This window comes from Emys orbicularis, chromosome 8, assembly GCF_028017835.1.
Source record: "Emys orbicularis isolate rEmyOrb1 chromosome 8, rEmyOrb1.hap1, whole genome shotgun sequence".
NCBI lineage: Eukaryota > Metazoa > Chordata > Testudines > Emydidae > Emys > Emys orbicularis.
Genome location: NC_088690.1, coordinates 41,259,193 through 41,271,854, shown reverse-complemented (window position 1 = coordinate 41,271,854; position 12,662 = coordinate 41,259,193).

The window sequence follows — 12,662 nt, the reverse complement described above, 5'->3', positions numbered from 1 at the left end:
TTTTTTCTGGATGGAGGGAGACACATGGGGGAGGAGGGCCAATGGTGAAAGTAAGCCTGATCCACCTCCCTCTGTGACACATGGGTGTTTCCATGTCCCACCTCCCAAGATTAAACATTAATGTAAGATGCCAGCAAGAAGAAAGAAGAAAAAAAAGCAGCAATTTTTTGGCCGCATTGTCAGACTGTGACAATTATGTTTCTACTTTTGCATGCAGTTTCCATTTACACCCGACCATGAAGGCAGCACCTTGATTGCAAAAAAAATGGGTGGTGTCCATTCTGCAACAAAATGTATGTTCTTCCTTTCTGTCACCAAGGAATGACATTTCAGTGTCCATATTAAAATTGTATGGTCATACTAGCCAAACCACAGGCTAGTCTACAGTGCTGTATTTTAAATATACTTTGAGGAATCTATCTATTGCCATTGTATTGTGCCCTATTTCTTTTGGTGGGGGAGGAGAGTTATGTCTTTAAAGCACAGGATTGGGACTCTAGGAGTCTAGATTCAATTCTCAGCTTTGTCATGGACTCTGCGTGTGAAGTTGCTTAATCTCTCTGTTCCTTAGTTCCCCATCTGTAAAATGAGGATAAAAATACTTGTTTTCACCTACTCTTTGTCTATGTAGATGGTAAAGGCAGGGACTGATTTTTATTAAATGTATGTACAGCACCTAGCACAATGGGTCCTGATCTCAAATGGGGCCTCTAGACGCTACTGTAACATTTCTGCTACTAGTATTACTACTCACAATAATAGCCACATCAACTGTATGTACTTTTTTTTTAAGCAATATTTTGTTTAAAAGTCCTGGTACTGCCCTATAATAAAATCACCGTATTGCTTTTCTCATTACTATACCAAATTAGAATATCTGTTGTCCATGCAAATCAGGTTTCAAACCAGAATGTTTGTTTGCAAATAACAGATGAAAATGAAAGGAGTATGCTAGGCAAACACAATATACTGTATAAGAGTCACTAAAACTGGGGGAGGTATAAATTATACCTTTGTGTGCCACTAAGTCCCCTGCTGTATAAATAGGCTTCAACTCAGGGAAGGGCAGGCTGTGTCACTGCTGCTGCTCCTTTTCAGGAGCCTTCTGGAGAGAGCAGTTTAAACTCCCACCAGAGTTCTGCAAAGAAAATGCATTGCAAGAGCCTCTGCCAGGCTATCCCCCCATTCAGCTAGCATTGCCCACTGTTTTATCATATAATGGTCCCCTACAGCTATCATAGTACAATAAATGTTGTGGCTGCTTTCTTACACTGCATTCTCTTCCCCGGTAGACTTTTCACTCTTGGGAGTCTAGGTAGACCCTGGGGTGAATCTAGCCTAATTTACATCATAAATAACTCCAGTCTAGATAGATATATTAGACACAATACTTTGATATGTATATATTTTCTACAGAACATATTTTGTGTGTGTGTGTGTGCATACAAACACATGCACATGTGCGCACACATAGAGGAAAGCTTAATCCAGTGCAATATGATGACAAATGTCAAAAGGCATCAAGGAAAACGGCAACAATACTATTCTGACCTGCTACAGTGGTACTAAAGGGTCTAATCTCTATTTACAGCTTTCACTTATAATTCAGAATTCAGCTGCTAAACACACTACATAATTTAAGAAATACAAGATATTCTAACTCTGTAGCTTGCAAAAGTTGCAGCTGTACCTTTGTTTCAAGGAGTCACCAAATGGTGAAAATGTCAAGCTATTCCTTAAAGTGCACCTTCCCTCAATTCTCTTGGTAGATAGCACTGATTTTTTCCCCCCTAAAGATGCTTTATTGTTTTTCTCCTTTTCATCAGGGTGGGGTTGCCATGGCAATCAAGTAGGATGTCTTGCTGGATTTCACCTTTGCTGTCTTGCTTCATATGGTTCTCTCTCCTCAGAGCAAACATGGTGGATGCAATGCACATACAGATGTCTGATTTCAGATTTCTTTCTCGAGTGTAGCTGGCAGCTGCTCTCCTGAGACAGGAGAAGTAGCACTTCACAAACTGGCATTCATCCCCCCTTTCTCTAATGGCCACCATCACATGTCTCAGTTGCTTTGTGATCACTCTTTTAAGATGGACAAAGCTTTTCATGAAAGACTTTCTTCTAATGTAAACAGAAGCCTTTGTTTTAACATTTCAATTAACTAAATTGTCAGATCAATTAGGGCTTCTCTTTCTCTCTGAGTTATTTAGAGTTAAATGAAGAACCAAAGCCCTACAGAAGACATAGACAGTCACAACTCATGTGCAAGTGCCAACAGGCAAAGAGGTTCTGGTTTGAAGAGCTGGCCTTTGGGTTGTGAAACACTAGTGGCTACTGTTCCTCCAAATTTGGGGGTGAGGGGTGTCTCTCTAAATGTTGATGGTAACCTCAGCTTTCACATCTTAAAGTAATAAGTTTCTAGGTCTCTTCTCTGAAAAATAAAACTTCAAAATGGAAAGCACTCACTGGAGCAGAACATTTTTCACTCTTTCCCTAAAAGAAAATGATGGATTATTCATGGCACTGTGGCATCCTCCACAGTGATGGCAACTCAAAAATCCTCTACTTAAATTTGGAAGAGGAGCAAAGAATCTTCAATTGTTGTTGGCCCATCCAGAAATCTAAAGGCTGGCCCTGCTGATTTACTTAGGCCTTGTCTACACTACGTGGGGAGATCGATCTAAGTTACGCAACTTCAGCTACTTACCGCGGGGTCCACACTATGCGATGTCGACTGGAGATGCTCTCCCGTCGACTCCCCTTGCAGGTGGAGTACAGGAGTTGACGGGAGAGCGATTGGTGGTCGATTTAGAGGGTCTTCACTAGTCCCGCTAAATTGACCGCCGATGCATCGATCACCACATGTCGAACCCCCAGTAAGTGAAGACAAGCCCTTAATAAATCAAAAAGTGGGGTGTGTATTTGGTAGCTGAATGTTCTGTTTGGAGACTTTTACCAAGTAGTGTCCAGCATCATTGCTAGAGATTTTAGGAGAGGTATATAAAGCATAAGCAAAAGAAGAGAGGAGTGAGAAGAAGGAAATGTGATTATTCTCCAAATCTGGCTAAAAGAGAAAGACTGTGATGTCATGGACTGCAGCTCTTCATTCATTCAACTATTCTTGTAGTGATCTGTGGGCAAAATGTGCCCTTAATGTAATTCCTTTGACACCAGGGTTGAATTTAGCCTTATGCCTTCTTTGCAACTACTGTAAAGACATTTGCCCTAGAGCTATAACTCTCTGCTTCCCACTATGAGAGAAAGGGGAAAATTGATCTCTGGCAGATTTAGGGTTTGTCTACATGGGGGGGGGGGTTAATCCACAGCTTTTTGCTCTGCATCAGGTAATGTGCATTATGCAAGCTGCAGTAATAGCATGCACCTGGAATGGTGTGCCTTCTGTCGGTGCACATCATTGTGCACAAACAGTGGTGGTTTGCTTGGAGTTGAGGGTGTGGGTTTCTCGAAGGGTATCCCATGCTTCTTTGCTTCTGAGCTGGCCATCCCTGAATAGTATCAGTCCATAGCAAACCAATTTGGCATGGTGAGATAGACCATAAGGGCCATTATCAAGCAGGTGTGTGATCCCATGGAAAAGGTACTACTGCACCAAGTTAAAAAACCTTTGTATAATGCTCAGAAAGTTATTGATGGCTTTGCATGCACTAGATTCCCTAACTGTATTGGGGCGACTGATGCGATCATTGTGCCTGTTATTTACCCCCTCACCCATCAGGGCTCATAACTCATAAACAGTAAGGAGTATTTCTCCATGATGCTCCAAGAGTTTGTCGACCACCATGGCAGGTTTACAGATATGATGGGTGGTCTGGAAGGGTTCATGATGCTAGGATCTTTTGGAACTCAGCTCTATTTAAATTAATAGAGAAAGGACAGTTTGCCCCCTGGAACACTATGGTTGTTAATGCTGTGGATATTGCTCCAGTTATCCCGGGAGACCTGACTTACCCTCTGCTTCCCTTATTAATGAAGCCATTCACAGGCAGCATGGACAGAAAGAAGGAACTGTTTTAACCACTGCCTCAGTAGCTGCAGAATGACAGTGGAGTGTGCATGTGGGCATTTGAAAGGGAGATGGCACTGTTTGTGGAATAGGTTGGAAGCAGCAAAAGAAAACATCCCAACAATTAAAGCAGCATGTTGTATTTTGCTCAGTGTTTGTGAGAGTAAGGAAGAAAACATTAGTGATGGGTGGGAGACTGAGGTGCAGAGACTTGCTAAGCGGTTTGAGTAGCTAGTAAGGAGTCCACTACAAAATGCAAACAGCTGGTGCAATATTATCAGGGAGGGATGCCTATTTCTCTTGTTTTGTCTCAGGCCCGAAATTGTGCAGTTGTACATCCAGCCACTAACTCGTGGAGGGGCAGGTGGGTGGAAGGTTTTTGTGCCATTCAGTGTTGTAGCAATTCCCATTGTGTCTTTGCCTATATATGGTTGTAAAAAATCGTAAGTTAGTGTAAACTTAATTATTTTCTGTGTAAAATGAACTGTCAACTCTTTAGGAATGGAATTTTTAAAGATTTTTATTATTAATCTATGATGAAACAAACAGAAAGGAACCTTCAACTGAAACAAAAATGAATCAATGGCTTTTAATTATGAAATATATTAAAAACCAATCTATTATCTAACTACAAAGTGCCTTTTCAGTAAATCAACAGTGAAACAAAACAGAAAAGCATAACAGAGCAGTGCAGGGCACAATGCAAGGGCTTAAAGTCACAGCCAAGATGTCTGTGAACATTTCATCATGAGTTTCCCATTTTCTCCCCCACAGGTTTGTCAGCTGCTCAGCTGTTGATAAGGGGTCTTTCCTTAAGGGTCTGGCCAGTGCATGTTCCATAACAGGGGGTGTTAAGAAAATGACATAGCTGTTGTTCATATTCTCGGGAGCCTGTGGTAGTATTTTGTTTTACATGCATTTCTGGCTTTACTTCCCTGAGATTCTTCCCAGTCTTGGAGGGACCTCAGAGATGTGGTGTGTGCCATATATAGGTAGCTTTGCCATTGTGCTTTGGAGGCTGGGGGTAGGATGGGATTGGGTTGGGAATTATGTTCCTCATCTGGGAATGGTCTTGGTAATTATATTCCCAGTCTCACTGCACAGTTTTCCTATGCCTTGGAGGTGTTTTTCTGGTGTTGGAGGAGTGAATATGGGGATGAGCTGTATAGTAATCCCCTCTACATCCCATGTAGGCTGTCCTGACTGGATTACGTTACACTGAGTCAGATGATTAGAAGTCAGAGAATGGCCTTATTCAAAAAGGTAAAGGGCAGATCATTGAGGTATGCTGTGAAATTATTCACCAAGATGGTCCTCCCACAAGTGTTGCAGGAGTGGAAGGGAGACGCAAGCTATACCAGTGGGGAAGGCCATCCAGCTGTTCCTCATAATCTCTGATTAAAAACTGAGCAATTTCTCTGCCTTAGATTTTGCTTTATCTCCCCTGCAGATATGTTCAAAGCGCAGAGAAAAATAGCTAGGGATCTGCAAGGACTGCCTGAAGCATTCACTGTTACTAGTCTGTAAGAATGGGGTTACAGTGCATTTATACTTCAGCGGGGAGCTGTACTCTTTGCAGTACATGGTCATCATAAGCCTTCTGCAATGTGGGATTGAAATGGTCCTTTGTTGGCGCGTTAGTGTGATTGCCTGCCCAGAGTAGCCGCCATTTTGAAAAGGCATATGATAGGGTCCAGAATGGACAGTGTAGACCGAGTCAGGGAGGAAGGCTGATGCAGAGCTTGGACTCAGAAAGGCTTCTAGATCCCATGGTCCTACCTGGGTACCTGGAATGGAAGCTTGCTAGGCAGTATAGCATATAAATTAAAACGTAAATCGTAAATTATTAAAAACAAACAAACAAAAATCTTATGTGCTGCGGTTCCCTCCACACAATCAGCCTCCTTGGTCCCAATCTAGATTGCTGCCCGGGAGTCAGGATTGGTTGCTGCAGGACAGGAATCAGGCTTGCCTTCTACCTGGCTGGTGTCAGGGTCCTGAGTGCTGACTAGATTCTGGCTTTTCAAATAGATTTCTTCTCTGGCCTCCTCATGCTTATCCCTTGATGAGCCTTGCTGGTCATCCTTGAGAGGCAGATGGAGGGAGAAGGTGGCCGCACTGCAAGCTGCCTAGATTGGGTAGTTATGTAAAATCCTGTCCAGTTCTTCCAAAAATTGACAGGTTTCATGGTGCCTGCTGAATTTTTTCCTGTTATCCCTTGTTTTAATGTAGGTGCCCCTGAGCTGTTTGCTGTTTATCTGGCACTATTCAGTGTCCCAGCCATGTCCTCTTGCAGACATCTGCCTTGCAATGGCCACAAAAAGAGCTTTAGGTCTTGTGGCTGGCCACAAGACCTTCCTGTACCAACGTTTCTCCCCAGATGCCAATGAGATCCAGGGTCTCAGCCTGGCTCCAAGCAGCTGCTCGAGGCATAGAACAGCGGATCTCAAACTGTGGGTCAGGACCATTTTAATGGGGTTGCCAGGGCTGGCCTTAGACTTGCTGGGGCCCAGGGCTGTAGCAGAAGCCCGAGCCCCACCACCCAGGCTAAAGCCAAAGCCCAAGGACTTCAACCCTGGGTGGCCGGGCTCAGGTTACAGGCTCCCTGCCTGGGGCTGAACCCCTTAGGCTTTGGCTTTGCCCTCCCCTGCTCAGGCAGGCTCAGGCTTTGGTCCCACCTATTGGGGTTGTGTAGTAATTCCTGTTGTCAGAAGGGGGTCACGGTGCAATGAAGTTTGAGAACCCCTGTTGTAGGGCTTCTGGAGTGTTAGCTCTGCTATTGCAATAAACTGAAATCCAGGAGCAAATTGACAAAATGTGACTGTGCACCAACTCAAACATGGGAGGGGACATCTAGCCAACCTGATCCCAGAGCAGGAGAGGGCACACAGGTAAACAGACAGGTTAGTAATGGTTGCCTGCAAAGCAGTGAGGGATAACCATTGACAGAACGCAGTGGTCCTTTGGTTCATTTCCTACCTTTTCTCTTTATGGGGTAGGCACTCAGAAGATTGACACATCTTTTCTGTGCCTTGCGGTGATGCTCTGGTTGCTCCACCCTAACCGGTAAGGGATTGTATCACCATCTGCTCTGCAACTCTGAGTATCTTTAAATACTGTGGCTCACAGCCCTGACACCAACATACAAGCATGTAGGTCACACCCTGGCTTCTGCTGCCTGGTTACTTTGTACAAAGTGACCCTGACACCCTCCCATCCCGAATTTCCCCCAAACTGTCTGCCCTTTGGCAATCTGCTGGGGTTCCCAGAATTGAAAGTATCAGGGGGTAGCTGTGTTAGTCTGTATCCACAAAAACAACAAGGAGTCCGGTGGCACCTTAAAGACTAATGGATTTATTTGGGCATAAGCTTTTGTGGGTAAAAAACCCACTTCTTCATATGCATGGACTTCTTTAAGTCTTTAAGGTGCCACTGGACTCCTTGTTGTTTTTCCAGAATTAAAAGTTACTGTGCTGCCCCTCCCAGCCTCAACAAGTGAGAGTTTTGCAACTGCTAAACTGTATTACAACTCCTGACACACCAGCTTTTCTGCCTTGCTAGCAAACTCTGTCAGTCCAAACCTTGCCTTGCAGATAACAAAACAGTGAACCCCGGAGTTCCTGGGTTCCCCAGAGATATCTCCCTGCAGTGTCTAGCCTTCTCCTAGAACATTCACAGAAGGTATTAAGTTTGTTGCCTTTTTAAAGGGACAGCACACTGCAGCTCATTAATTTAACTGGGGTTCTTATGTTTGATAAACACTTATTTCAATCAGCACTGCATTGGTTTATAACAAAAGTAAAACAAGTTTATTAAACAAAAGTCATAGGATTAAGTGATATCAAGTATAAGGAATAAAGAGAGAGAGGGTCACAAGCAAACAAAACTAAAAATATGTTTCTAAGACAAACTTAATTTCAGCAAGTTACTATTGTTGCCTAAGCAGCTTTCTCACCTTATCTCAGTTGCCAGAGACTTCAACATCCTTGGTTGAAGAATCCACCATTCTGTGATTTCAAGAGCTCTGACCTCTTTACTCACATGATAGATAATTCAAATGACTTTTTGCCTCCCATGTATCACTCCAAACATCATTGCCTCTGCTTCTTGATTTACATTGGAGACAGGTAGATAGATGCCTTCCCTCCAGTCTTGGAGAAAATCTGTCTCTTCCTTTGTTTGGTCACAGAATTTAAAGCATATCAGTGAGTATCCATAATTGCTCATATAGTGTCAGTACTACATACATTTCACAATGATATTAATCACCAGTGTGTGACCTGCTTTCATAAAATACCTTACTCAACACACTTTTATAGTACAGTAATATTATGTACAATCAGTTGATTCAACTGCTTGTTGTTTGAGGTTCAGACCCCCGCCTTTATAGCCCAGGAATCTTTTGAAATATATTCTTTGAAAAGTAGTCCCAGACAAAGCTCCTTTCTTCTTCTGGGTGAAGACATCATGCTGTCTTCCAAAGCTCACTAGCCCTGTTTCAAGAGTCAGGAAGGCTTCCTGGTGGTACAGTCTCGATCCCCTGTTGAGATTGTTAAATATTCATCTTTCCCCACTTGCTCTCCTGATGGCTTTGTTTATCTTGCATATAAATGTGCTTTTCTTTGTCTAAGGTCACACTTTGCCTAATTTACATAGGAGACATTCTAGAAGGTTGAACCACATTCCTTTGTCTGGAACGGGCATGGCTTACGCACTGCTTGTCAAATACATTTTAAAAACATAAATCTAGCACATATTTATAATCATTTGTAGACACCCCATACATATATCATGCAACAATTTTCAGGACCAGTGTGTTACTAGTTTGTAGGAATACCTTACATGACACCTTTTAGATACAAATTACTACAACAGTGTGAGAGGCGAATTGAATATGTCAGGCCTGACAAGAGTTGCTGACACAGAGTAGTGAACCACCAATGGGCTTCTGTGTCACACTTGCTAAGGACTAAAAACATGTTACTTAACTGATCTGAGCTGTGGTTGTTGGCAAAAAATCAAGAATAGAACCCATCTTGCATGACTCCCAACTATGTGTTCTAATCACTCCACATCATTACCTATCCTAAATAAACATGTTTGGATATGCAAAACACACTACAAACAAAAAATACATGTTGACGTTTTATTATTTTTAAAGACTGCATGCTCGATTCTCAGGTATTGTAAATCATCTTGGCTCCATTGAAGTTATTGTTACTTATTTTAGTTAGAATATATATTATTCTATTATATATTATAGAATATATATATATTGCCCAATTTTTGTTGTTGTTGAAAGGATAGGATTCTGGGAGGAAAATTATGTTTACAGGCTAAAATATAGTGAGTATGAAAATCTTTTGGTTCTTAACATCTTTCTTTAAGGTCAACCGACCATACATTTTGTTTGTAATCAGAAAGTGTAATGGTGCGGGACTCACCACCCAGCGCCTCCCACTGGTGACTCCAGGAATTAGCTCAGTCCAGTGGAGCACCCCCTCCTGGTGGCATCCCATCCATTGTCTCGCCCTCGGTTGGCGTGTGGACCCGTGTTGCTCCCAACTTGCGGCGTCCTCGTCGAGCCACTGCCCTCCGGCAGTGCCCCTTAGTCCCTCCTTGCCCCCTTCCAGGGGCGGGGGTCAATCAGCTGTCTCTCTGCATCCCGGCCAATGAGGCCAACTGCACCCCCAAAGTCACACCCCTCTTGGCAGGGGGTTGGTGCAGCTCTAGACGGCCGCTCCTGTCAGCTGGGTGTAAGGCCAGGGGGAAGAGGGGGACCCAGGCCCGCCCACTACTCTGGGTCCCAACCCAGGGACCCTCTAGTGGCCTCCTTCTCTCCCTCTGTCTGTCCACGTCCCTGGGCCGCTTCCCCCTTGGTCCCTCGCACCGGCTAGGCCCTTCCCCTCAGGGCCTGCAGTCTGGCAGACACCGTGCTGGAGTTCCCTTCTGCTCCCCCAGGCCTGCCCAACACTGCGCTGTCCCAGGTGCTAGTCTCCCAGCTCTGGAGACAGACCTTCCTCTATCAAAGGCCTGGGACAGACTGACTCTCCTCTCCCTGAGCAGCCTTTTTATAGGGCTGAGCCTGGCCCTGATTGGCTGTCTCCAATCTGGGCCCTGATTGGCTCCCAATAAGCCCTTTTCCTATTGGCTCTCCGTCTGCGCAGGCCCACTGGCCTGCTGCAGCCTAGATTTTCAGGGAGTGGGGCAGTTGCCCCACTACAGAAAGTATTTGCTTAAAATAGAAAAAGTAACTATTAAATTGGATTATTAATAGTATCATTGGAATTTAGAACATGAATGTTTTGTTTTATTATTTCACAGTTATATAATCAACAAAAACTGAAGTTTAGACTTTACAGTCAGACGTGATAAATAATTGGTGAATTTAAAGTAGTGTTTAGAAAAAGTTAATTCACATGGTGGGCTTGCATAAGTCTATTTAGCTAATTCTTTTTCATTACAAGATTTTTATGTTCCCTGAAGTCACAGTTGACTGAGTTACCAGGCTAGATGGTAATACTTACCAGATATCAGTGCCTTTATTGCATAAATGCCAATGCGTGAGCTCTATTTGCTTTGCATACAGATTGAGGAATCTATAAAATGAACATTGGTATTTCCATATATGTAATAGTGATGGTGCTTGTACGATACCTCTAAAATTAAAGATCAGTGTTTGTTATAACACCCTTCCTCTATGCAACATACAAAAGTTATATACCGTAGAGTATCTTGTTGCAGGAAAACACATCAACATCCACATTTAGGGGTTAATCTTGCTCCCACTAAAGTCAAAGGAAAAATCTCCCATTTATTTCAGTGTTGTAGGCCAGTTAAAAGGAACAACTTATCCCTGGTAGTGGTGGCCTATGAAGGAATATTTAACACACAGACAAAATGTATATATGAATATATTTTATGAATTTAGTCCTTATGATTTACAGGCCTGGATAATGAAGTTCTCTTCCCTACCAATGTACTTCAGACTTATCAATCATATATAATACATATTTCTAATTATGATTAATAATTTACTCTTACAATGCATTCTATATCAAGAACTCAAAGTGCTTTACAAACTTAATCTGAACATTACCAACTGAAAACAAGGTCTTATAACAGAAAGTGATGGACAACTTTAACTAGAGGCAGCACTATCAGCTCCACCTATAATATTTCAACAGAATCTTCTCTACCCACATCAGTGAGCAGAATATATATTCTATTTGTATAACAAATAGAGTATGTTTAGGGCTCATATCTAGGGGATGGGAGAGACTATTTCTAAATTGATATTCAGTCATTCAATTTATTCAGTTCCTGGCCTTTCAGCTGAGTCTGCAAAGAAGGATGTTAATTAGTGGTGATCATGTTTGTGATGTGAACAACTGCCCACTGGGAAATGGATTGAGAGCACCGACTCATTTCACAAAGGATACAAAACTACTATCAGTTCATAAGGTTCATTTTAGTTCATTTCAACTGACCTGGATTCAGATCGGCATTCTAAAGATGAAAGTTTTACCATGTCCATGAAAAACTATAAAGACATTTATCTTTAAGACAATATAATAGGAACAAGGTAAGTTTTATAAGGCTATCTTTGAACTTGGGAGATTATTGTTCAAATAACCACTGAGCATCTGACCTATAATTTAGGCTAGGACAGATTATCTCATTTCTTCTCAGTATTGTAGTACCACAGGTAGCCAAAGAGGTAGCCAAAAAAAATTAATATTAGGTTTATTCACATGCTAACGGGCTGTAGTTCTAACATATACATAAGATTTGAAACACAATATCTATGTACACCTCGATTAGAAACAGAGCGAGATTCATTTTAGCTCTCTGTATCTGTTACATTTGAATTGTGTGCGACCCTTAATATTCATAATATTTTTATTTCAGTGTGAAAGTGATATTCTCTGAAAATGTATGCAGTATTGTCATATTAAATAGTATCGCAATTTGCTGAAAATTGTGGCTGTTTTAATCATTGTCATTGCCTTTGACTGCCATACATAATCAATAAACAAATCCAAACAACTGTTGTCTAGAAAATGGGTCAGATAAATTAAGCAATTTTTTTACGTGCACTTATTAACAAAATGCTGTCAAACAGATAATTGAAGAATGCTGTAACTATTAGAAATTAGATGAAACACTGATTGCGACGATCACAAAAAGTTCCCTTCTGAATAAATAGTGCTAGAAAGATTAAGTTCATCCACTGGATTGGAGGCTTATTTTAGCAGTACTGTATGTGCAAGCCACTCTGACAGAAGTTGGACAAATTTAAATCTTTTTTTATTTTTATAAAGGAAACTAGAACACAATTCCTCCCACCCACACTGTAGAACTTTGCAGCTGATCTATACATTTTTCTCTTTAAAAAAAGAGAAGCTCCTCCCTGGAATGCATAATCCTGTTTGGGTTGTTACAACTGGTTGACTTGGCGATATGTCAGAGATGACTACAGGTTCAGACAAGGGTTGAGAGGAAAATTAGTTGAACCCTTTACTGGCAAAGATTCTGCTTTAGTGCAAATGTCAGTAGTTATAGTGACTAGTTATAGTGACCCAGACCCAAAGAAGACCTCTGTCATTTGAAAGCTTTTCTCTTTCACTAATAGAAG